General features: G+C 45.6%; 1 protein-coding gene across 2 annotated transcripts in view; it reads left to right on the top strand.

Annotated features, from left to right (window-relative positions):
* Nucleotides 1-27822, top strand: part of LOC119654509 (TWiK family of potassium channels protein 7) — a 644233-nt gene that overhangs the window by 81764 nt on the left and 534647 nt on the right. For both annotated transcript variants that reach the window (XM_038059947.1, XM_038059946.1), the window contains exon 2: nucleotides 6946-6970. The gene's annotated coding sequence lies outside the window, so the exon portion shown is untranslated. The remainder of the gene's footprint in view (nucleotides 1-6945; nucleotides 6971-27822) is intronic.

The following is a 27822-nucleotide window of genomic DNA, read 5'->3' as shown; positions in this document are numbered from 1 at the left end:
GTATATATCTTGCAGCTATTGATTGGACGACTGATAAATGCATTCGCCACTTTACAATCCTGCAAATTTATCGAAGAAATATGGCACCTCAGCTGCTGTTTAGATGAAGATGCCGAGGGCTACGTGTCACCCTCGATGGTCTTAGGAACCGGCACCTGCACTGTGATGGTCCCAAGCCCGTAGTAAAGCCGGTAACCCGTTTGTTCCCGAACTTACTTAGTATCCGGTTCAGAGAAGCAGATAGTGAGGAAAGCTCCCGACCTATCGGCTCTTGCCCCTGCTTTGTTACGTAGTAGCATCCAGGTGGAAGTGTTGAGGTTATTCTGGACTCCAAGTTGTTCCAGGACCTCACCACTATTATGCTCCTCTTTCGGAAACCATAGAAAGCACTTTCAAAACGATGGTAGCTCGAAAACCCTCTTCAAGATCAGTCGCGCACCTTTCCACACATAGCTGACGGAGGAGCAATACTGTCTAAGCCACTCGTTAGTGCTTTTGTCGGCAAATTTTAGCCGTAACATTTTACGGTATGCACGAACCGACTCAAAGCGTAGTGTAATCCCATACAACGATACAGTCCTTACAGCTGGGAGGAGTTTCCTCTTCAGCTGTTCACACTGCTCTGTATCGTAACCGGAAAGATTGCTGTCGTCATACAAGACCCATCCTTCCGCTTCGATGGCCTTGGCTGCAAATGAAGGCTTGGCCATTGCCGTCCGAGCCTTCTTTGCAGCCATTTCCTCTAATCCCGACAAAGTCCTCACGTCCATTTTGAAAACATTCTTTTCAAATTCATTTTCCTACGCTGTTTGTGATGGTTCAATAACTCAAAATAGTCAAAAGCGAGCTGATTCAATAGTGCCGGCTGTTTTCTCTTCAGCAAAGTTAAACAAACATAAAACATCGGATATTTGTGTACGGTTTTCCGGCCTCCCTTTTGTGTGAAATTGCAAAGGTGGAAGCCATGGAATATAACACTCCCAACTATTGTTGTAGCTGTGTCGGCAGGTGGAAGAACGGAAGGAAGGATCTAGGTCGGCGACAACCAACGCATATTCCTAGGTTACATTGCTTGGTTAGTCCGATTTGTTCAGTCAAATATGAAATTGATTTTTGTGCTCCATTTTCTATGTAAAATAGAAATCGTACGACATAACTAAGGGAGACAAATTTCTTATGGGGTTGAAGCTGCAGACGTCCCACTTTTGCTGCAACAAAGTCAAAGGTATGACTAATCCGTCGCCCACCCCCCCCACAAGTAGTTCATGCCTACGATTCATTGTCAAATATCTGGTAGCTAGGCCTATTCCCTCCACCTGCAAAAATTGCAGTTGTTTACCCACCCCCTCCACAACCACCCTTCTCTTTGATTCCGCCCCCGACCTCCCACCTCCACGGCTCTTTGTTCATTCGACTGAATGTAGTTTGGATTGTTATTACTGGGAGAACTTGGAGTCTTCAACCTGAAGCCACGACCATAATAGGAACCTTCCCTAGGATTTAAATAACCTTCAATATCTCGGCAAAGGTGAAAAGGAAGCGGCGAAAGCGAAAACAAGATTGCCACAAAGGCCTACAAAACGAATTTCCAGGACGTATCGAACGGTTTCAAAGTCGATTTGAGTTTTATGCGGGTGTTTTTGGGGTGCATTTGATCGAAAGGGGGATGAAATGGAAATTGAAATCATTGCTCAAGGCTAGGCCGTCACTATCGTTACAGCGTCGCTGCTTTCAGTTCTTGGTTTTTCACTTCGATACGGTTGAATGTGTAATTCAGTTACAAATGCTTTCTTCTGGTCGGCTCTTATCGTTTTCAGCCTACCTAGGGTGGTATTTACACCCTTTTGTTGAAATTTGTAATTTGCGGGGGAGGATATTTATGACTCGAGCAGGAATAAGATTAAAATGCTTCGGAAAAACCATTTAGGCCAATTGTGAGCTGACCCACGAATTAGGTCATTGGTTAGCCCGTGGTGCATGCCATTTTTGCTATCTACAAATAACCGTTTAAGCAAAAAAAATCCTCAACAGGATACTCCCACATTAACCAAGGATAATCTCCTTTCCATATATCCACATTATCCAGCACTAATGACTCTCAAATTAACTTGTAAAGCACATTATTATTATCCTGTCTATTGCGCAAAACATTAGCCCGGCATCATATGCAGCCAACTCGTTCACGTCCTTCGTCCTGCTGGTTCTGGGCTCATCACGCTACACATACATATATATGAGCCGGTCTACATATTTCTGCCTTAATCCTAAATGGGAAAGTATGAAAAGGTTGGCGGGAGGGTGTCACATAAACAAACAAACGACTAAACACTCGAGACCGGCGAATAATTCCGAACTCGTGTATTCAATTACGAAGCATTTTTCTCCTAATCCTCAAATGGGAAATCCTCTGGTTGGCTAGCTCCGGCGTACCCTTCAGGAATACATCCAAGAATCAGGGTTGGTAGTCAATAGGAAGAGTTGGTATCTGTACTCGGATTCTTCCCGACCCGAAGCGACATTTACTTGTTTATGACATGCATGGGGGTTCGAAAGAGAAAATTAATTATGAACCCAGTAATGTGTTGAAATCTCAATGAAAACCCCGCAGTTAAGGACATGCTGGACTCATCTAAATTTCGTATGTGACTGGACAATGTGATGGTGTTTAATTAAAAAAAAAGTTGAAACTAACGATGAGGGTAGTTTGGCCCTGTGTAGGAGAAGACCCAGCGAACGGAAGTTACAAGTTCGAATAAGCAGGAACACAACACATGATACACCCAGGGTTCAAGAGTCCTTTTTACTTTCTTGCCTGAGCAGTACATCTAAATATTCTCCCCTCAATAGTCCTGACGTGGCATAATCTTTTAACCATGAACTACGTCAAAACTCTACTCGATACTTGGATCAACTAATCAGTCCTCTTCTTCTTCGGCCTTTGTCCCATTCAAAAACGGGGTCGACTTGTCTTGACCGGTTGTGCCATTTTGCTCTGTCGAAGGCCTGACATTTAATAAATTCGGCGCCCAACGTGGGATATGCAAGTTTTTTCCTTCAGTTATTGTCTTGTTTAAAAGCAAAGTCAGCTCATCTGGATCAATTTCGCTATTTCGTTGGATTACAGGCCTGATTTGGATGCTGTTGCGAGGCTTTCAAATCACCAGACACCGTTGTTTTGGTCGACCTTTTGGTCGTTTCCCATCAAGTTCAAGTTCAAGTTCAAGTTGCAACTCCATATCTATCAAGATATCCTCCTGTGATCCGATCACTACGCCTCTAGCTCAAACCGCGCGAGTTCAACGAAGCAAACCGTCCACATGTCCCCGCCAATTTAGGTCACCGCGAGAATTTTCCCTTCACGGACGCTTTTTCGAAGCGCCCGTCGACTCGTCGAAGGTCAGCCTCGACAAGGATACCCACTAGGGCCCGCCTTGAACGTCGAGCTTGAACGAGTGCTCAACTTGTTCCAGCACTCTAAAGGGATCCCCGTATCGTGGTTGCAGCGGCCTCCAAGGGGCATCCACCCTAATTAGGACCTGTCTAGACATCCCAAGATCCCTGGGAGTGTTGACCTCCGTTGTCGCGTGTCAGGTGGTGGAGTTGGCCCCATCCTCGAAACCGCATTCCTGAACAGACACAGCATTCCCGAGTCGCTTAGCTCTGCTCTGATATCTAGTAAAGGGTCGGCGGAAAAACGCAGATTCTCTGCATTCCTTGGTCTGTAATTCTAACGGCTGGAACACCAAAGCGCGGAATCCACTCTTGACAGAGGGCCTCGACCCCCACTCTCCACTGTCGACAGAGGTATTGCATCAGGCCACCGCGTAAACCTGTCGATGATTGTGAGGCAATACTTGAATCCGTGATGCCGAGATAGATGGTGTGGTTATTTCCTAGCTCCACACCATCCATCTTGACATCACTTCCTTTCAAACTTCCTTATTCCCCTTGCACTTCTGACAAGCGATCCACTATCTGTAAACTCTTGGTGTACGTCCTTGTTCATGGACGGTCAGAAGTATGTATCTTTTACTAACCGGTTCATCCCCCTGAAGCCTGAGCGCGCAAGATCATGTTTTACGTGGAATACTTCCCTGCGAAAATCGGCCGGAATGAATGGTCTGAGTCCCTTTTCTGAGGTCTCGCAGAGTAAATAAGACTTTGAGCTGAAAATAGGAAACTCCTTGAATTTGTATTTGGAATTTGCTTTCAGGCTCTGAAGCTCTGCGTTGCCTTTTTGTGCCTTGGCGATCGCCATACAATCGAACGCGAGGAGGAACGTGACCTCCGAGATTCGAGACAAAGCGTTAGCAACAGCATTGTCTTTCCCAGGCAAGTGTTGGATATCAGAAGTAAACTGGCTGATATAAGTCAAGTGCCGAAATTTGGGAGGGGACGCGCTGCCGAGCTTTTTTCTAAGTGCGAACATAAGGGGCTTGTGGTCGCTGAGCACGGTGAACGGCCTACCCTCAAAGGAGAAACGATAGTATTTTATAGCGAGGTACGCGGCGAGTAGTTCACAATCGTAGGCACTGTAGTTTCGTTGAGCTGGGTTGCGTCGTTTTGAAAAGAAACTCAACGGTTACCAGATTTGATTCACCCGTTGGTGACGAGCGGCTCCTCCCGCTGTATCTCAAGCATCGCCGAACACAGCCTGGAGCTCATCTGGCTGAGCAAATGTCAGCAGTGTTGCATCAACAAGCTGTTGTTTGACCGACTCAAATGGATGGACGGCCTCACCAAACCACGCAACCTCGTGAGAGTCTTTAGTTTTGGGCCCAGACAAGTACGCGTTCATGATTGCTTGGTGATGAGCGACCTTGAGCGAGAAACGACGACCATGCCCAAGAACCTTCGCAAATCCGTCACCGTGGTTCGTAGTAGAAGGCTCTTTATCGCCTCAACCTCGTCTGAGTCCCTCATCAGCCTCCATCAGGGGCCGACAAATTTCACCTGCCTCTAGAGGAATCTGCATTTCTCAACGTTAAGGACAAGTCCGGCCTCAAGGAGATGTTGAAAAATGCACTCGAGTTGTTCCAGCTGCTCAGATTCTGAAGAGGGAGCGACCAAAACGTCATCCATGTAGACGAAACAAAAATTGAAGTTTCGTAAGACAGAGTGGATGAACCTCTGGAAAGTCTGCGCAGCGTTCCACAAGTCATCTTATTGAACTCCAAGAATCCGAAAGTGCGCAGATAGCCGTTTTCGGAATGTCTTCAGGAGCGATAAGGATTTGGTGATACACCTTGGCTAAATCCAAGGTCGTAAAAACACGCCAGTTCATTAGCGAGGGATGGATGAGTGGATTGGGATACGGTCTGGAACTGTCTGAGCATTCAAACGCCTATAATCTTAGAGAGGCTTAGGGACCAAATGAAGTGGAGAGGACTATGGATGGTCTGCAGATACTCTATTTCATCAAGTCTTCAAACTTGTTTCTTCACAACGGCAAGCTTATGGGGTGAAAGTGGACGCACCATGTGATTGGGGAGCCGGTAGTATTGATGTGGTGCTGCACATCGTGCTTAACCAGCTTGGAGGAACTGTTATCCGTAGTAATATTGCGGTACTTTCTGAGGAGTGCGCGAATGCGGGTCTATCAAAGCCTTGTTCTGCAGCCCAGAGTGACGCAGAAATGGGGGGGAGGTGCTAATGTCCGCCAGAACGAAATGCCATGAAAACGTTCGGCGCAGTCCGAGACTCACGTCCACCTGCCTATAGCCGTGAATGCGATCGAAATCTACCTCCCGAACCCAAAGTACCAACCGTCGCTGCTGCGTCGGCCAGCGTCGTCACCGTCAACTTAAGCTCCTCCAATTCCTGACTTGTGCCTTAAGAAATTTCTGTGACCACGGGGCACACGCACACCCCGTGTACCTTATTAGCCAAGGCGGACAGTCCGCGCAAGACAGATCCCCAACATTAGGATGTAATTTGAGCGAAATCATGGGGAGATCAACCACCACATTAACCACGAGACATGCTAGATGACCCAGAGCATATGATGTTCCACTGCGCAAGGTTCACAATGAAAAGCGGAATCTGAACCAAGCGTTGGGCAATAGCGTGAGCCCTGAGAACTTACTTGTAGAGATGCTGAGGTCCAAGGACAACTGGCTTACGGTTTCCTCCGCAATCGTAAAAATACAACAAAAGTTGCTGAAGAAGGAAAGAAGAAAGAAAGCCGAAAGGAGGGGAAGCACGTGCACCTAAAAGCCAGCCCACTCCACGAAATAATACCTAAATGGTGATCCCGCTGGGTTGGACTGGATAGATCGGGGGTGGTCCTTGGTGGACATACCGCGTCAACCAGACCTACGCGCGATCTTACAGGAACTACAGAAACGCGCTTCAATCCCCCCCAGAACTTTCCAAGAACTTTTCACTGCTCCTCTATTGTTCTTGAAGTTATCGTCCTGTGGCACCTATCCATTGCCACCTCCACCTTTTTATAAACTCATCCACCGGTAACTGGCCTGTGTGCCGATGAAGCTTGAAATTGGACCAGAAAAGCGTACTTCGACGACACATAGAAGACAAGTGGTGACGAAGACTCGATGCCTTTGAGTAATATGTGGGGGGATCTTTCATGCGCTACCGTATCACCAAGGAAAGAAAACTAGTACAGAAAAGTCTCAATTTTATCTCGGAATTGATATATTAGGGGGGGGAGTATATGTGAAGAACTTGTTATGGTTTTTCACAAAGATCTGTTTGGCGGTAGAGTAATCTTCCGGCGATTTTGTTAAGATTTGGTATCTAGCATGTTCTGCCTATCCTGTCAATCTTCTTCTTCTTCTTCCTGTTGCCTATTTGATATTCAGAGAACGATAAGTACAGTAAATGATTAGAAATACACAATTTGAGTTGTTTGGATATGACCAATCTCTTCACTATAAATATCAAACTGTTTGTTAATATTCATCTCTGTATTTTTTTTTGCAGGCGGAAGAAACGGATCAGGTTCCAGGTAGGAAACCACTTTTGCATATTTCTTATTTATTTCAAGAAAGTTACATTTACGGTTATTTACGGCTGCCAATTCATGTGCTTACCGTGCATTCCCTTCGACTTCCACTTATCGATCCGCTCCTGGTCCGAAACAAAGCTTTAGAAAATCGATTCATCAAGTTAAGTAGCGTCAACCCACAATCTGCCTTATTTTGGCTAAACTAAATTCCACCCAAATATCAAGAAAGGATGTCTTTTGCAGAGCTCCAACCTTTGACTCCAGTGCGTCTGTCGAGTCAATCTTACCGGTTTGCGCACCGGAGAGTTTGTTCTTGATAACTTCCTACAGTCGATCCTCCTGGGGTCTCTGAAAGGTTTGGAGACCTCTGCGGCAAGGTCTATACTGAAAAGAATCTAACTGCAATCTGAGCAGGATCTCTGGCCATACACCCTCCAATTCTCCACCCTAAGAATCCCATTGCCAGTTTGTAGTGTGACATCAAGGCCCTCCTCCCAACCGTTACAGTTCTCCAGACTGGGAAACCTATCAAAAGGTTCTTTTTGCTGGTATGGTGGACGTTAAATTTTGCAGTTTTTCTGGCGGAACTGATCGGTCGTGAGCCATATAAGCCGAGAAAATATACACATTCTTCGCTGCCGCCTGCTCCAGTTTGATCCCGACTAGGTCGCTGCATCCTAGGTCCGGATACAGAAAAGCGTTCAGACTCTTCCTCGCGAAGATGCATGCTCCAGCTCTGTCCCGATCAGCGTCTCTTGTTCTGTGGACTAAATTATAATATTTGCTTTGGAACCCTTTGATTGTTGGGCCATCTCCGATCCAAGGCTCCTACATTAGTGTGACGTCAACGTCTTCCTTTAAGAGGAAAACAAGCAGATTAGCTGAGGCCCACTTTTAGCGCTGCTCAGCATGATCTGCTTCCATAGGAGGTCTTCAATCTCCGTCAGACCTTCGACCCTAATCTCCTCCAACAGTTCGTTGGCGGCGTCGACTGGATCCATGTTTCGCGCAGCGGAACACTTTCACTTTCATTATTCTCATTCCGAACCGCACTTTGTAGTCTTTGCCTTTTCCAGTGCCTCCGGGTGCCTCCTATTTAATAACTCGATGGGAATTCTGGGGTTTTTTAGCGCAGGGATTAAACGAGCTTGTCTTTATCCATGTGGATCTTTGGCGACAAAATGGAAGTAACCAGTGTCCTAGGGATCCCGTCATAGTGGACGACTCTAAGGTTTAGACCTTACCAAGCGTCGCTGACCTTAGTGATGTACGAACTGGGAAAGTCCCTGGAGAATTGGCCCTCGCATGCTATAATGTTCAAACCACGGTCCAACTGAGAGAAATCGAAGCAAGGGATGAATGCCGTGTGTTCACCTTTGTCATCCAAAAGATGCTCGTTGATCATTTCCGACAACCTGACCTCAACACTGCTGGAGTTGCCATTCACCAGCGCCACATGTAAGTGACTCCTGGTTTCACAGTTCATAACATGTCAGCTACCTGATGCTACTTACAATTTTGCAGAGGTTGCTTAGCGTCTAAGCCCTTGTGCTCTTGTTTTTGGAGGATCTCGTCTTGAGATCAATTGCTTTTGAAAACTGTGGGCTTCACCTTCTACTTGATTCCCAGGCGTTTTCTGTTAAATTCTTCAACAAACGAAATCCTTTTCATCTGCTCGTCAAGAGTACCGACCTCCTAATCATTCGTAATCTTCCTCAGAATATGTATGGCCTTCTAGTACTGGCTCTTGGGCAGGACTCCTGTGCAACTTCAATTCTTAGCCGATTTTCAGTGGCCGACATTCTTGCCAGCCCCCAGTTTTTAATGGACTCCCCGACGTAGACGGTTTAGGGTCAGGAGTACTTTGACTGGTGCTCACTACATCCAGCTCGACGGTAGTGGATTCACTGGAAACCACTTGTCCTGCTGCCGCCTACCGCCTTTGGGGGGTTCCAGCGGTTAGTTTCAGCACAGTGGTGCTGCGAATGGCACCCATTGTACTGCCCCCAATGGCTACTATCTCCTGGCTAGATGCCAACAGGTCGTCCTCTAATGGTGCGTCTGATATCACCACCTCTTCTTCTATCATCTGTGTTTTGTGTTTTTTATTTTACTCTACGTCTTGGTCCCACGACTAGTCCGGGAAGGTAAACTACCCTACCTGGCCCGATCACCACGATAAGGATCTTACTTGAAACCGAAGGTTCCGAAGGTATTCAGAGTTCGCATACTAAAGACCGAGCTCACCATTGGCCACGCAACCCTCGGCGTATCCCGTTCCACCTTGGTTTACGGTTGGTTTTTTACGAGTTTCACTTTGTTTCGAAGCCGTGTTGCGTGTTCTTGTTTTTACGGGTTTTACTTTGTTTCCAAGCCATTCACGGTAACACTTAACGAAACATTGAAGGATATGTCTGTGCGTATTTGGTGTCTTTTTCAAGAGCTACAAGCGTGAATCTGTATCTTTTCTGATCTCTTTTATTTTTTGTCTTTTTATATACTCGTATTTTGTGACACATTGGCCAGGTACTGTGACTGATTTTCTTTTGCGTGGTTCTTCTCCTCCGCAAGCTATGTATTGTGTAAGCTGCAGAAACTGTACCTCAGTGTTGAGTATCTTATTTTGTGTTACTCCAAGTACGTGGATTTTCATTTTTCTTTTTGCGGCTATCAATCCTGGGTGCAGGTCCCATTTTTTCGCTTTTATTCCACATCCTTATGTTTCCCTTATTTTCCCCTAACTGCACACGAGCCACTTTTCTTTCCGTCCTAAACGGAGCCGGTAGGATCTGTGAAGCCGCTTTCCCACAGACCGGTGGCGTAGAAGACGCAGCAAGTGTCCCTCTTGGAGGCCCCCCGTGGAGGACCCAACAGGACATGCTAATGGACGGGTTTGGAATAAATCTCTTCGCCCCTTCAAGAAACGGATTTCGCCAACGTTGAACCGTTGCAGATTTGCGAAAAAGGAACGTAGAGCCATCAGGGTCAAATCTATCTCCCCAAACCACAAGCTACACAAACCCAATCCCACAGTAGCCTAGAAGAAAGAATACCCCATGCTTAAGGGCGACTTTCCCAAGGACACAGCTAATATTACACACGAAATCACCCTCTACCGATCTAGATACTCCCAGGAAAAATTTCCCTGTTCCAGTTGACAGGTTTGCTCTTGACGATAAAAGAAAGCTGAGCCCATAGTTTTCGCTCAAAAGGAGATTCATAGGGACGCTGCCTCAGTCAAACTTGCCAGAAAAACGAGACTAAACAGAAGGCGTCCGCGACTGTAAAACTAGCTTTTCATGGATCCAACCTACCAGAACATATTGCTTTTGGATACACCAGCATGCCAGGGGAGTGCTTTATACATAAACCTAGAAAATGTTTCAAATATGGACGCCTAGGCTACTTGTGATCGTCCCGTTACAAGTTTCAGCTCCGAAAATCATCGAAGGGGATGTGCAGCCCACGGCATCTTCATCTGAGCCGTAGACAAGGTGCCATATCTGCTATTCACTCATTATTGCCAAAGTAAGGTAAAACACCATGGTGGAACTCGGATGTGGCGAAACAATTCTGTTAAAGCAAGCTCAAAGCTAAAGCGGATCCTTGTCAAAGATCGTAGCCAACAGTTGGGTTATCTGCGGTGACAGAGATCTACCGTCTCTACTGTCGCGGCTTTCGAAAGAAAAACTGTCACCATGTGTGCTCCTGGTATATCATACCCAGCACATGTTGACAGTTACAAATTGACAATTTAGGAACTGTTGTCCTAAGCCACTCTGCTGTGTCCTCCGTCGCGCAGTCCACCGGTATATGACCAGGTCGAAAGCATATTGCAATGAACACAAATTTCGCAGTCCATCCCTTGCACATCTCCCTAATTACAAGGTCTTCGATGGTTTCCTGCTCCTCGTGAGTGAGTATTTGCTCGGGAAACATTTCTGGCAGTACGGCCAGTCGAATACCCTTGACCGCCCTCCTTGGGTCCAGGTTTGAATTTTTTGGGAGCACTCTCTTCATCTCTGCTGCTCCCCGCTCTATTGGCTCCGATAAAGATAGCTTAGGTCTGTCCTGAGCCTCTTTTAGTTTTAGGCCTTCCTTCAGGTAACGTAGGTACCATTTAGCACCTGCACCACTGAGACCTGTCTCCTTCCGGACGTCTGATATATTTATCATGATCCTGCTTTTTGAGCAGTGGTGTTTGTTGGTTTTTGTCCTCGCAGTATAACAATGTTCGGTCTCCCTTCTTCGGTATTATCACCTGGCTCTCAGTATATCGGTGTTGTGCCTCCGCCTGAGTACCCAGTTTGTGGGCGGTACGGGATCCCGCTTTTTTAGCTGTAGTTTTTTTTGATTGTGATACGGGTACTCAATCCTTGTTTGAAAGAGACAACGAGTTTTGGTACAGTTTAGTGGTTTAACCAAGTGAAATAAGAAAACATCTGAAATTTTTTACATAAGGTTTATATTAAGTATAATATTTCAATACATTTCATGCTCTTATTAACTAACGTATGTACCTTTAACTGTCACAACTCGAAAATCGATCCAACGAGTATAATAACCGGAGATCCTGTGCATCTGAATTTTCATCGCAAAGGATAGTTCCGCATCGAGAACCGATATTCAAAGCTGGCCATGGAGGTTTCTCGGAATCTGGATCTTTGGGATGTGTTAATGGGGGACTTTCTTTCCTGGGTATTTCGCCAGGGCATTGCATTGTATGCAAAGAACAAACATACATATGTGGCCACGAACCTGACTTTGAATCTGATTTTGAATAGTTGGAATGTTCTGATTGGACAAATTTGGGCAAATCCTCCAAGTCCTCCAAATCCTCCGAATAGACCTGCAAGGGCGCGCCTCCATTAAAAGAATCTCGAAAACGGGTGTTTGAGCAGCCTGCATCCGATGGATCCTCTTCATAAAGGACGCTGATACTAAAATCTTCATTTCTCACTAACCAGTTTGGAACGAATTTAGAAATAAACGATTTGCTCGGTCCAACTTCATATTCGAACTGAGTGCAAACATACCACGTGACGTCAAAATCAGAATTCGACTGACATTTCTCCTCCCAACAAAGTCCCCTATGGGTACGAAGTACATTCAAGATACTTGAACCTTGATAACTTCTGCGCACACTTCCGGGTCTCCACTTCAATAAGAAACCGAAAAGCAGAAAATACTTTCTGTTGCTAAGACATATGTCAAGGAGTCTGCTGAAAGCATCATCCCAAGTACCAGTTTGGGCCGAACTGTCATGATTCCAAAGACTTTTCCAAGAATCATCATTGGAAATTCGTACCATAATATAATCACAGGACTCGTCTTCCACACTATCCCCCAACGTTCTTGTTTCTAAACTTAAATACGAAGCAGCATCCGGCCTTCGTGCCGAAATATCTAAGGGACAACACCTTTTGAAAATTTGTGCCAAAAACGAAAAAATTCCCCACTCGTCATCGTTGTATGACTCCACGAGGCCATTTGCAATTGATAATGGCGGCACATCTTCTAAATGACCTTGATTCCAGCCTATTTCTCTCATCATACCATCACAAAAGGTCCGGAAGACGGAAACAGACTCGTTAGATATTTGATCTATGATAAAATTGAAGAAGCCTGGTTTCACTTTACCGCCTGACGCAATTTCACGAATGAAAAACCGAGCTACCAAGTACTCCGCGAATGTACGATGGGTGAACTGGGGCACTTCACCGGAAACACCAAATACGATTCCATATTTAAACTTGCCAGCCTTAATGTCTTCCAGAAGACTCAAGACCTGTTTCTCATATTCCTCAAATGAATCTACAAATTGCCTGATCCTTTGCCGCGAGAACAACATCCAGAGGGCCAGCATCTTGTGCTTCTTTAAGAAACCATCGTATGCGTACTCTGAGTCTTCCATAGACGACACATTCGTCGGATTCACTCGCATCTTCTCCTCACGATATAGCTGGTATTTAATTTCAAGATACATCTCATACAATCTAGAAAGATCACGATTTTTGATGCAGTTTCGAATTCGCTCTCGATCGCTTTTTGCGCAAACCTCCGCGAACATTACAACGTGAAGCGGAATCGCACTGAAGACCTCTTCGTCTTGGGCTTGGGCACTCCTTGCCCAACCTTTCTTCCGATAAACGCGACTTGACCCCATATTTTCAGGGGAGTGACGGCAGAAATGTTTCATCAACGACACCACTTCCATTACCTCCATCTGGACATTCAACTTCTTTATTAAACTCCTGAGCAATTGGTCCTGCTCATTCTCAGTCAGATTACGCATCTCGAAGCTAAAAGTTTTTAAATTCTCCTCAAGATACATACGAAAGCTAGGACGTGTAGTAATGAATATTCTAAGTGTTCCAGAAGAGTCCTTCATTGACAGTAAGAAGTCCAGGACAATGTCCTTATAATTGGGGCTGATTTCATCAAATCCATCCAGGAATAACACCAGCTGAATCTTCCCAGTAATTTGGAATGCAGAACGCAAGAGGTTCATCTCGAATTGTGTTTCCAGCTTGGAGTCCTCGTTAGACTGAAGTAATTCCAACAAAAATTCGCTACACTCCAAGGATGACATAGTTTTATCGATTCGACTCCTCACTTCATTTCGCTTTTTGTTGAAAAAGTCAGTGTAAAGGTTCAGGTTGATATAAATCTTCCAGAGAGGTTGTGAACTATCCGCCATCATTATAAAAAAGTTTCCAAGAAGCTTCGATTTGCCTGCTCCTGGCACTCCATGCAAAATGACAATTTTTCGATCCTTCTCAAACTCTAAAAATTCTCTCTGTGTAAATGGGTAAACCTTTGGCTCCTCTTTTCGGTACTTACTCAACCGGGAAATTGATCCGATAGAATCGCGCCATATCCATCTTTTTCCAATCCATGGCACCTTAACTTCCTGAACCCAATGGATGGAATTCGGGACAGAATATTTTTGACTATTCATCAGACGGGCCTTGAACTTCACTCTTGAATCAGCGACTATTATAAGATCGGTTCCCTTTTCTTCTTCCGTTTTCGGTAGATAGTAGCTGCCTCCTTCAGCTTCTGCTGGTATTTTGCAAGGATCAATATTGATGACGACTTGCTTTATATGACGCATCATATAATAATCAGGATCATAAGTATCCTGGAACTGCTGAGTTATACTTCCAATGCAAACGAGACCAGCATCATCATCACGGTCTGCAATCAAGTTGGCCAATGTTGTCTCATCAGTTAGGTCTCCGGTGTCCTGGTTAACTATTTCTCCTAATTGGCGGTTTCGGCCGTGCAACTTGATCCGCCCATTTTTCAACAACTCATCCCGTGATGAGACTTCCAGTTGACTGAAAGTTGTCTTCAAATCAAACGTAGAAAATCTGAAATTCGTATTTCGTCCTTGTGTAAAATAGGAATCCAGTGCTGATTTCAGTTTCCCTGACATATCTTCCTTCACAATGAAAATAACTTTTCTTCCTACCGAAGACGAGACTGAACTTTCAAGGAGTAAGTTCAGAATTGATTTAAACTTCTTAGTTTCAGGTAAGTTCCCAGCCGAACATTCTACAACCCTCAGATTCCACTGGTCTTTATCTATATTCCTCCTGCCAATCTTTTCGCAAAACGACTCATCCGAGAGCTGATCAGTTGTCATAAAAAGATAGCCAAACCGATGTAAATAAAACGGTAGTTTACCATTTGCATCCTGGTTTTTCTCCTGTAGACTCCAAAATGCCTGCATGAATCGAACACGGCATAGCGTCAAATTTTCAACCCGCAGCAGTAGAACACTGGAATGAGTTCGCTGAAGAAAATCCTTAATCAACGTCATTAGGTCCTCACATTCGAACTTATATTTGGTAGGCAAGGCCATGTAGAAGGACTGGTTCATTCCATCTAACTCATAACAGGATAAGTTTTCATCTAATCGGGCGAGTAGTTCCTCCACCTTCTTTGGAGTGTAAAAAGTCCCAAGCCGGTGCGTCATCCATTGGTAAACTTCTTGAACAAAAGAATCGACAAATGCTTTGCTGTTCAAATTTTGATACTTCGCCTTCACTTCAGTTTCTATCAGTTTTCGAAGTCCTTTGCGGTTCGGGTAGTTCACAATCAAACGGAAATTTTCGTAAAAGTCATTAATAGATTGTTCCGTCACTTTGCTAGGAAGACTTCTGTGTAGCGTGGCCTCTTCGCAGCTGGTGAAACCTTTCAGTTTAATATTCAGACTATATCTGTCAATGGTGTCGAACTTCTCTTTGCCCAAACGCTTTCTCAGTGTATCCCGGAATTTTATTAGACCCTTTGCCAGTGAACGACCTCGATGATCTCTAATAAAATTTCCACTAAATTCAAACCATGAGGAGACTTTCACGATGACGTGGCCAGCTACCTCGATGATGTTTTTCCTGAACTGTTCAGTTCCAACCACGTCGGTAATTTCAATGGTGTGGTCTGCACACTTGTCAATCAAATTCCCAATCTCTTTTGCAAACACTTCGATGTCTTTGATTTCTGGGTTACTTTTGGGCTGAAATCGGGTAGCATATCCGTCAGTGGTAGGGAATCTCCCACCAGATACTGTGTCAAACGCTTTTTTAGCCATATTTTCATTGACAACTTCATCAATCAGCATCTTCCGGAGTAACTTAGCTTTCGGACTTAATTTTTTAGAATTCTTCACGAAATCATCGCAAAGTTTTCCCTTTTTATCGTCAACTACTTTCTCGAACAAATTCTTATCTTTGCATAGGGCGGGGGTAAGTCCTGTTTTATTTGGAGGGTTGCTTTTAGCTGGATACATTGCAATCTTTAAGTGGCCCACGAATTCCTTCAATTCTTTGGTTAGTTGAGAATCATCTGCACTGGGTTTCCTCTTCCTATTGGTATCACTTTGGGGATTACTGTTTTGCGCACTGTCGCCTGTCGTACTTAAGATATTAATCTTGTAGTCGCTCATCCGGAATGCTATCTCTTTAATCAATGCTTCCCTGAAATCTTTCACCTCATTTGTGCATTGACTGTTAGCACCTTTGAAATTATCTGAAAGTTTCGCATAGTATTTGCTTTCTTGTTTCTGTCCTTCTTCGAATTCGAGCACATGTTTGACAAGAGGATAATAGTATTCTTTGAAAATCCATGAAGTCCCGTCGAATCTCTGTTGAAATAGTAAGCAATCAGCGAGCTTTTCGACTAGCTCATCAAAATCAGAGCAGGTGTACAAAAGAGCCTCTAGCTGGCGTGTCAGTTCATTGTCTGATTCCTTTATTTTGAGTTTCTTGGTTAACTTGGTTGGAACTCTGAATAGGAAGTCGTCTTCTAAGGAGTTTTCGTCATCCACTTCAAAAAATTGTTCCGCCAAGTCCTCAGCGATATCAATGTTTGTTGTCAGTATGAAATCCTGAATGTTTCCTCCCACCAAAAAAGCAGGGGCTGGATTTTGGTCGTGCTTTTCCTGAATCTTTACGGATGAACGGAAATATTTCAGCAGGCTGAATTCTTTGCTTCCATTTGGAGTGAGTAAGTCTGCAAGGGTGATCTTGTCAGTTGAATTAGTTAGACGGGGTGCTTCCTTGTGCTTGGCCTGGAGAAGACGTAGAACCAACTTATCCTTGAGCTTATACTTGATCACAACATCGTCAAATTTCTCCGCTTCTGGTAGTTCCGTTGCTAAAAGGAAGTCGGAGATTTTGTTTTTCAAAACTCGCCAAAGACACAGACATAGTAAAAGCAACTGATAATCCTCCCCATGTTGAGTTAATTTCAGCCCTGAGCTAGGAGTGCTTTTATTGTCGAAATCTCCAGGATGAAACTCGTTGTTACTTTCGGAAGATTTAGATTGCTTCGATGGTGTCGGTCGGGACATAGTGTGGGTCTTCTGCTCATCTAACCTTAACAGAAATTCCGCAAAACGCTTGTCTGGTAAAACGCATAAAACGGCGAATACTTCTGCAAAAAAAAAAACAAAAACAATACAAAAATTAAATTAAAAAAGTTTGGCTTCGGCAGAACCTGTGAATTATTTTGATCAGGATTGCTCGAAGGGTGTGGTCTACATAAAATATTCAAAATACTTTTCTGGAAACCCGCGTTTAGATTGAACTATCCAGTCCTTTTCGGAACAAAGGCCGCAGCAGTCGATCAGGATAAGCGTCTACTTTGGCAGTGGTTTAACAACAGCAATTTCCGAAAGCTCCTGAAGTTTGCTCTGAACAGCTGCTAAGTGATTTACAAAGATTGACAAACTCAACTCCTACCTCAAAGTCAAACCCATAAGAACCGTTTCCCACGAGGTAATTGACAAGGTTAAGCGGTCACAGCAGTACAAGCAGTATACCTTAGCTGGCTCCCTGGATACAAAGGGCGGTAGTACCAATGCCATCAGGGAAGCCTTGCGCAAGGCAGTTCGGGTTTAGAACAGGGAAATCTAGAGTGGATGCTGTTATGGAGGTCGTAGATGCGTTTAACCGAGCCGGGGCACACAGCCGCCCATCTCGACGGATAGTGCTCCTCATAACGTTTGATGTCAGAAATGCCTTCAATTCCGTAAGATGGACAGATATGCTAGGCACATTAGCGAACTCCTTTCACGTGCCAAGCTATCTCTTGCGGATATTAAGGGATTATCTGAAAGAACGCTCCCTGCTCTATGAGACGCTAGAGGGCCAGAGGAGGATGGAAATCACACGGTAGTAGCACAGGGATCCACTCTAGGGCCGGACCTCTGGAACGCTTCCTACGATAGTCTGCTGTGACTCGATATGCCCGAAGAGTCGCGCCTGGTCGGTTATGCAGAAGACGTTGCGGCACTTGTTGCCGGACGCACTGTTGAACAGGCGCAAAGCGGACTTGGCATATTGATGCGACGGGTAAGCGGATGGATAACTGCTCACGGGTTCATCCTTGCGCTGGAAAAAACCGAAGTAGTCATCCTGACCAGCAGAGAATCCCGACCCTGCGTCCCATATCGATCGGCGAGTTGACTATAGAATCAAAACCAGCGATTAAATACCTTGGTTTAATACTCAACTCGAAGATGAGCTTCTTCGAGCAAATCAAAGCAGCAGCGGACAGGGCTGCATCTGAAGTCGCGGCCTTGAGTCGGCTAACGACGAATGTTGGGGGCCTTATATCAACTAGGAGACGTCTCCTTATGGGAGCAACACAGTCGGTTCTTCTCTATGGTGCGGAGGTATGGGTTGATGCCCTTGACAAGGAGGTGCATGGTAAACGCCTCGCTCAAGTGCAGAGGCGGGGAGCTTTGCGAGTGGCGTCTGCTTATCGCACCGTCTCCGAACCGGCTGTGATGGTGATTGCGGGAGTGAACCCCGTTGCCCTCCTTGCCAAGGAGCGCAAAGCTATCTATCGCCGTAAGGGCGAAAACTTAAGAGAAGTGGTTGTCCGCGAAGAACGTCAACGCACCCTTAGCGAGTGGCAACTTTCTTAGCAAAATGAGCCAAGGGGCGAGTGGACTGCGCGGCTCATCGACAAATTAGACCCATGGTTGAACAGAAAGCACGGTGAGATTGATTACTTCCTTACCCAACTTCTAAGTAGGCATCGAGGTTTTCAGTCTTACCTGCACAGGATTAGGAAGGCGCGATCTCCTGATTATGTGTTCTACAATGGAGTGGCAACATTGTGCGAGAGATGCTGAAGAGCGCTGGCAGCTGGAATCGTATTTCGCATTATGTTCGGGCTCTTCTTATTACGAAGAAGATTGAACTCGACCAGCGGAGGTATCGCACGGTAAGGGGTTCCCTGAACTAACAACAACTCCCTTCCTCCCCTCCCCTTCCGTTGGTGAAAGGAATTCCCTGACTTGAAGGCTCCGGTTCCAGGATAGCTCTCTGATGACAGGGAGGTGTTTAGTTGGTAGTCTGCCAGCGTACTGTTGGGGGAGTCCAATACTCTGCGCGTAAACGCATTCACCTACCCTACTCCAAAAAAAAAAGTCAGGGAAGCCTTGACTAGTATTGGATTGGAGAGGTATCTGACGCATTGCATATTCTCCATGCTAAGAACCAGGAAAATTCAGTCGGATCTGGGAGGTAGCCACTTGACCAGATTTGTGAACATAAACAACCCCCCCCCCCGCGCCAGTGAAATTATGGAAGGCGCGTTGAGCATAAAGCATAAACCCAATCAAAGCAGAGCTGATCCCATTTACCATCAACGCAAAGTTACCTGAACTGCTCCTCACGGGGCGAAATGTAAAGTATCTGGGTGTGACCCCGGATCCTAAGTTAAATTGAAAATGTATAGCCCTCTTCGCCTGCAAGAGTTGAGGTGAGGGAGAGGCCTCTGAATACTCAGAACCTGGAGGTCCATTGTATTCGATTCCTCCGTCTAGCGGAATATCCAGGATTTATTTATATATCGCAGAATTTCTGTTAGTGGATGTGATGCTATCCGCAAAAATTGTAGCACATCAGCACCAAAAATCTCATATCTGATGAGTTCCGTAGTTTCCGCTTGCTCATCACAAGATGGACACATACCATCTTGCAGACGATGAAAAACCGTGCGCAAGTGTTCGGTGCTGCGAGGTCTCGGAAGCGACCAGGATATCGTCGACATAGCATACACATAAATGTAGCCTCCGCAGTAGTTAGTCCATGAAGCGCTGAACGGTCTTGGCGCGGTCCGTTGGCCGAATGTCAATCTCGGAGAAAACGCGTTTTTTTAGTTCGGCGGTGATACCCTGGATATGATGCATTAGATATCGATCCCGGGCTGTTACCGCATTTAATCTCCGGAAATCCCCACATGGCCTCCAAGTTCCGTCCTTTTTCGGAGCCAAATGCAGGGGACTGGCACAAGGGCTATTCGACGGGCGGCAATAACCCATCTTGACCATGTATTCAAACTCCTTTCTCGCTACTTCCAGTCGATCGGGATTCAGACCTCGAGGTCTCTCTGCACCAGGCGGTTTGTTGGTAACAATGTGGTATTGGACTCCATTTTGACAATCGATTTGAAGGGGGGGATTGGCTATGTTGGGGAACTTTTTGGTTAGCTGACGGTACGTTAGCATCACAGATCACTTTCTAGAGGGCCAGGTTAAAGAGGACGCATGATAGGGCATCCCTTTGTCGTAGACCGTTGCTGATGTCGAATGGTCTTGAGAGTGCTGCTGACGTAAATGCAAGAGGTACGATCCTCTTTAAATCCACCCAACTACTGGCCTATGCTAATGATATCGATATCATGGGAAGAACCACCCGAGACGTACAAACTGCCTTCATCCAGATCGAGCAGGCGGCAATTGGGGCGAGATCTTGGGCTGCACATCAATGAAGGCAAGACAAAATATGTGGTGGCAACGTCAGCATCGAAAACCAACCAACCAAAAACACCAAACCGCACTGGTCAAACACGAAGAATAAGGATGGGAGAATACAACTTTGAGACCGTTGACAATTTCTCCTATCTAGGGTCGAAAATCACAACCGATAACTGCTGCGCAAGGTTGTTGTCAGCGAACAGAGCCTATTTCAGCTTACAAAGACTGTTCCGCTCGAAACGTCTCACCATAGGGTCAAAGCTCTTACTGTACAAGACTATGATCTTGTCAGTCCTCATGTATTCCTCGGAAACGTGGGTTCTTAGCAAGAAAAATTGCGAACTCCTGGCCACGTTCGAGAGAAGAATCCTCCGAAGAATTTTTGGCTCCCTGCATGAGGATGGACGATTCCGTAGCCTACACAATGACGAAATCTATGAGCGATACCATGACCATCCGGTTGTGGATAAAATCCGGCTCAATAGGTTATGGTGGGCGTGTCACTTAATCCGTATGGATGAGGATGATCCCACCCGGAAAGTCTATAAGGGCAATATCTACGGTAGAAAAAGAAGGCGGGACAGACCCTGCCTAAGATGGAGCGATGGCGTAGGCCAGGACGCCAGACAGCTTTTAGGGATATCGAATTGGTGGTTGCTGGACGTCGGCGATGGCTAATCGTGATCACTTGCTGGCCATACGTGTTAATGCACGATCCATTGGCGGCGAAAAGTTTGGTGTCGCCTGTTCTGAGTTTGCGGATATTTTGCGGTGACGTGATAACTAATACGTCCGCACCCGTATCTAAAAAAAACTTCATTCCGGTATGTTCTTCAAGGATATGAAGGCGGCTTTGTTTAGCGACGCTTCCATCCGCCGAAGCTGCAAGCGTCGTAACTAGTTTTCCGATGACTCCTCCCTGAAAACCCAAGAACAAGGTTTTTGGTACTTTCGTGGGTATTCTCGGAATTTCCGGTGGAAACAATGCAAAGAACTGGAATATGATTCCTGACGGTTTTTGGAATCCGCGCGTTTTCCCCCGCTGGTATCGCCACGGCTTAGGAATCGGTTCGCACCCATTCGATCCAGGCGACTGTTGATTTCTGCCAGCTCCTTTCGCAAGCTTTCTTCCGCTGGAGATCACGGCGAGAAAGATGCAACTACCGCGGACATTTATAGCAGCTCTCGAACCTCTAAATTCCTGTCAGCCATTTCCGATAAGCGTGACACATCCGTAGCTTCTGAAATGCTGAAAATGGCCTGGATGCTAACTGTTAGGCGCTGTAGCCACAACGATTTGAGGACGGCGGAGAAGCTGTGATGGTTTTTAATTTCCGAGTTTCAGATTCGTAAGCAGCTCGCGCAGTTCAACCTCCTCCGACACCGCATAAGCAGTAATAACCCTGTTTTCGATGGCCGTGGCTCAATGATGTCGGCCACTTGGCCAAGAACTTCCGCACAAGCCACAGAGCTGTCCACGCTTTCCAAAACGAAGGCAGCCGATAAGCAATCAGGCTCTTGATTTCGCTTTTCTACTAGTCCCTTGGAACTGCGGGCGTTATGGAAATTCTCCTCCACCATGTTGGATTGCGCCGTGGACATGCAATCATGTTGGACCCTCCTCCTAACTCCAGTCGTTTCGGAATAAATCTCGTATGAGAAACAGAGAGACAGGCAGTTGCAGCTGTCCAAAGGAGTAACAATCATTGGCTTCCCAGACAATCTCGGAATGACTATTTCGGCACTATCTTGTGAGGAGATCGAGGTGGTCACAGATGAGGAAATTTTTGAATTCAGATCTTGGCTAGAAGACACTGGTCTGATGCTAGGATCTAGGAGTCATGATTGACCAAATACTAAATTTCAACCCCCATCTTGAGAATTTGACAACAAAGGGTTGCTCCGATGTTGGCAGGAATGTTACCCAATGTAGATGGCCCTATGCAAAACCGTCGAGTCCTTATCTCGAGAGTTGTCAGCTCCATCTTGCTTTATGCAGCTCCAGTATGGGCATCGGCATTAAAGCTAGAAGTAAAAAGAAAAAAAATCCGAGCCCCATATTGAATGCGTTGCGAACACCGTGTATTTAGGGTGCAACATCAGACGAACCAGCATGTGTGGTATCAGGGATGGTCCCGACACCTTGGCGAACGAGGGTCGACGCCTCTATAACTCATCATATGCAATCGGCAAGTCATGTTCTTAACGTCGGCAATTAGCACAAAGTGAAGCAATTTTGGAGTAACAGAAAAAGATGGGATGATTCAACTAAAGGACGCTGGACTCATAGAATTATTCCAGATATCTCAAAATGGGTCGATCAAAGGCACGGTAAAGTTAGCTACAACTTAACGCAATCCCTAAGCGGACACGGAGAGTACCGTGAATACCTTTATCGCTTCGGACATGACGGCCCATATGGCCCATAATGCGAGATGATTCCGGAGGATGCGGAGCATCTTGTTTTTAACTGCCGGAGGTTCGCCACATACAAATTGGAGGCGGAAATAAACTCCGGGGTGCGGTTATCAAACGAGAATATCGGGGATCACATGTTTGCCTCTGAATAAACTTGGAATAAATAAATTAAAGCAACCCACAATCTGCTGAGGAAGGAGGAGCTTCGGAAGAAAAGTACCAAATGACGACTCGAGCCGCAGTTCGTAACTGATCCTGCCCCGCATCGTAATACCGAAATGGAAGTCCCGCGGGGTAAGCGAAGGAAAAGAAGGTCGTTTTAATGAGTAAAAGTCTCACATAACCTGGAGCCGGCGGTAGGTTTTGAACCTTTCCACTTTCCAACGCCAAAAAAAGGCAGATAGACAAACGGTTAGGCAGACATTGAAGCGACTTTAATGGGGTTTTGCTTCACAGAAAACCGTAAAAAGGAAAACGAAAGTGCCCCCGCCATTCATATGAGTCCACTTTTTAGGATTGTGACGTCATATACGCCTTAGAGAGCAATAAATTTACGAGAAATGCAAAGCTTTCAACAATAATAATTAGATTCCATCCAAACTCTTCAGAATTGTGTCCCAAATTATCGCCTATACTACTACCAAATTTTGTACTTCTAGAATGAACTTAAAGGGGGTCTTCGGGTAAATTTTTAAAATATGTTAATATGTATTTTGAGGTCTTGATTTCATATAGATGCACCATCATGAATTTGTTCTGATTTTTTGGTTGGAAAGGTTCTAAGAGCAAAACCTGTTTCACTTTTCGGGGCACACGTTTTGAGTCCTCACTCCCCTGTGTTTCACCCAATAAAACATACTAATCGAGCCCTTTAATTTGATACCCTTCGTGCCTACATTTTGTGAAAAAAAAGGAACCCCCCTCAGGCATATATGGGAACCTACCCACCCTTACATAAAATGATATCGTCCGCGGCCTGTGGAAGTACATGCAGACCACATGTTCCCACCAAATTACATGACAATCGGTTCAGCTCTTTCTGAGTAAATCGGGTACAACAGACATAAAACGTTAAAAAATGGTTCCATTGTGTGACGCTAAGTAAGTAAGCTTAATGGAATTCAAAGAACCACATATATAGGTGCTGTAGGGGCACTGCAGTCATGTCCGGTAGATACCATCAATGTTCTCTCGCAAATCCCCTCTCCTGGACCTCCACATTAAATATGCTGTATGCGGACAGTAATGTCAGATTAGATGAGCGCTAGTGTTGCATAGCAAAGCCCTACAGTCATAGTTTCACCTTGGACGGCAACTCTGGGAACTCCAAACGGACCATGTCATATGCAAGCCGTGCTTCAAGAATTGGGTTTTCCAACCAGAATAGAGCAGAGGACCGGGGAGGTGCCGAAAGATTATGACCCTGTATTTTTCACCGCCGGATGAAAGATGGATTGTGGACCGAGAAAGAGTTCTACAAATACCTAGAAATTTGTCAAGGGATCCATGCACGAGTTGGTGGTCTGAAGGTTGCTGTCAGGCTGGTGTTGAAATCGCATCTCTAAGGGAAGAATAAAATAAGCGCACTGAATGCATTCGCTGTTCCTCCACTGGCATATGCATTCAAAATATTGCCGTGGACGAAGACTGATTTGGAAAACATTCAGCCGCGGATACGGAGTACTACCATCAAACTCCGAATGCATTATTCAACCTCTGCCGTAGAGCGGGTGAACCTGACTCGAGGTAGGCTGGATTGGTTGCCATTGTAGCAGAACATCAACGCAAGACAGAGGAATTAATGCGTGCCATTTAGGACGACGTGGTCGTTAGCCGGAATTAGAAAAGGCTGGAGCATATCCAGTTTACCTATATGACGTGCTGCTAGCTGGCAAGACGGATGGCCCCGCGTGAATACGCCGAAAAGAAGCTGAACTATGAGTCTGAACTGGCTCTGAAAATCAAAGATATTTGGTGTCTATAGAAGGTGGATGCAATTCCCACGATATTGTCAGATGTGCTGGAACTCTCACACAGTCTGGTGGTCAAACCAAGCAGAAGTGCACTATTCGGCATTTGCATTGATACTTCAGGAATACTGTAGAAACCACAAAAATGATCCCGGAACGTTTAGCAGAGCGACTTCTTTGTAAACCCCACATCGACCTACATATCTTGGCCATATCTTGTGGGATAGGCATTTGAAAACAAAGGGAAACTTAAAGCTGATACGATTCTGTTTCGACGTCATCACTTTCAGTTCTTTCGAACCTAGACTGCATAAAAACAATACCTTAGGCATTTTGACCTCACCGAACCGAAAGGTACGCGATGTTCTCCTGCGACAAGAGTTTAGTAAAGGCAACGCGGTTTCCCATCCTGTCCCCCCCCGGGTACCTTGACCTTCTGATAGCAGTGCAAGACAGTCTTCTTCTCAACTCAATAGCCACATGACCACCTTTGAATTCTCTCCACGAACCGAGATCATACTTTAATGTATTGTGAAAGTGTAGATCCGCAGTTCTCCCAATAATTAATTTCACCCACGTACCTCAGTATCTGCTCTTCCGTCCAGAATTCTTAGTCCAACCGGAATAAAAGTATGTCAAGGTTTTGATTGCTAACTTAACGATGATCCTGAACCAACCACTTGGAGAACTTCAACAATTATGAGGAGAAATAAAAATAAAGTGGAACCCCAGAAAGCTCAATTAATTTTCGGGGAATACAATCTCCGCTATTAATGGTAACCGCTGAACGCTCTTCTACTAATTCCTAGATAACAGGTCTGTTTCCACGTAGTAGTGTATTCCCTTGAAATAGCTTTCTTGGAAATGAAATTCTCACTTTCCAGCTTATTGGTATGCGCAACTTGATATGCCTGCCGTAAGGGGGTTATAGCGTGCAGTGTGAGGCTCGATTGGTCAGCGTGTATAGGGTATACTCGTACTTCGCTAAATTCTAATTTCTTCTCTTCACAGAACACAGCTCTCTTTTTTGCGGCACTTTGCTATTAGACTATGGTAAGCTTGACGATAACAAGCGTGAATCCGGTATTGGTTTAATGTCTTCGGAAGCTGCAAGGAGCGTCCTGTTTACCTGAGAACCTGTTTCGGACAAGACGCATCAAGCCCGATGACGTCCGCAAGGCAACCTAAAAATTGCCCTCCATACGAGGGACATGTTCCCTATTCAGCATCGGCTACGCTACGCAGTTCTGACAATTGTCCTACTGCCGCTGCATTAAGGCCACCAAACTCTTCCTTCTGTGCATCATCGACGCCCGCCAGCGCTGAACCGCCAACTCAACTTTGTCCCTTCTCTCATGTGTGAAGCCGACGAAGGATGACTCTCCTGAACGAGTAACAACTTCTTACAAAGTGACGTATGCCCATGACTTCGATGCCATCTTCCACTTGGCCTGAGGGGGCCTTCGTCAAGCCCTATCAGAGGACTAAGCTCCGTCAAAATTCCGATTCGCCCCCCCAGCCTCGTCTAACTTAAATGATTCTGACAACTTTACATTGTTTTATCAAAATTTAAGGGGTCTAAGGACCAAGCTGCCAAATGTCAAACTGTCTGCCTTAGCAGTCCAACATCACGTCATCTGCATTTCTGAAATCTGTTGGGATGGCAGGATTTTAGATTTCGAGCTCCCCGAAGGCCACTGTATCGTTCGTTCTGTGTTCAAAACAACCAGCGCAGGTGCCCTAATAACTATTAAGTCCCCTCTCCGTGCCGAAGTCATATTTTACTCCTACCTACCTACCATTCTGTCACCATACGAGTCGCCAAACCTATGCCCCTTTGTCGTGTGCCCTCTACCTTAGCTGGTCTTTTCAGTACGCGGATTTCTTCAACAGATTACCGAAAGCCCTAATCGTGTTGTTCCCCTCACTTCCTTTAATCCTCTGGGGCGACATTAATCTCCCTATGCTCTACTGACCCAATACTCGTTGCCTTCCCTCCTCCCTAATAACTCCACCCACACTTCTTTTCCGTTAGCAACTTTCCCGTACACCTGTGCCGCTCTCAACTTCAACCTTTCTAGAAATCACCAAGAAGGTATTCTTGATTTTTCCCTCTCTAACCTTCCTGGGGAAGGCGGGGGAAAATGTGGGGCCGGCGGGCCCTGGCAACAATGGAAGAAAATTGAAAATTCTCACGGCACCTGGGTCGGAAAACTGACGAAAAATGCGAAATCGTCGGATATTGGTGGGAGATACCTCGTTGAAAAGCGGAGACGACTCAGACTCAGGAAATGCAAGGATTTCGACGCTACGACATCGGAAACGCGAGATATGGGGGAGAAGGTGGGGCCGGCGAGGCCTGGCCAAAATCGAAGAAAATTGAAAATTCTCACGATACCCGGGTCGGAAAACTGATGAAAAATGCAAAATCGTCCGATGTTTGCGGGACATACCTCGTTGGAAAGGGGAGGCAACTGAGATTCAGGAAATGCAACAATTTCGACGCTACGACGTCGGACACGCGAGATATGGGAGAAGTGGAGGGGCGATGAGGCCTGGCCAAAATCGAAGAAAATTGAAAATTCTTACAATACCCGGGTCGGGAAACTAACGAAAAATGCAAAATCGTCGGATGTTGGTGGGAGATAGCTCGTTGGATAGGGGACGCGACTCAGATTCAGGAAATGAAAGAATTTCGACGCTACGAAGTCGGAAACGCGAGGTAGGCCTGGCCAAAATCGGAGAAAATTGAAAATTCGCACGATACCCGGGTCAGAAAATTGACGAAAAATGCAAAATCGTCGGATGTTGGTGGGAAATACCTCGTTGGAAAGGGACGCGACTCAGATTCAGGAAATGCAAGAATTTCTACCTTACGAAGTCGGAAACGCAGAGTACGGGGAGAAGTGTTAGGCCGACGAGTGCTGGCCAAAATCGAAGAAAATGGAAAATTCTCACGATACCCGGGTCGAAACACTGATGAAAAATGCAAAATCGTCGGATGTTGGTGGGAAATACCTCGTTGGAAAGGGACGCGACTCAGATTCAGGAAATGCAAGAATTTCCACGTTACGAAGTCGGAAACGCAGAGTACGGGGAGAAGTGTTAGGCCGACGAGCGCTGGCCAAAATCGAAGAAAATTGAAAATTCTCACGATACCCGGGTCGAAACACTGATGAAAAATG

The sequence above is a fragment of the Hermetia illucens genome, chromosome 4 (genome assembly GCF_905115235.1).
Source record: "Hermetia illucens chromosome 4, iHerIll2.2.curated.20191125, whole genome shotgun sequence".
In the NCBI taxonomy this organism is placed as follows: Eukaryota; Metazoa; Arthropoda; class Insecta; order Diptera; family Stratiomyidae; genus Hermetia; species Hermetia illucens.
Note: the sequence above shows the minus strand (reverse complement) of the source record. Positions and strands in the feature narration are given on the sequence as shown.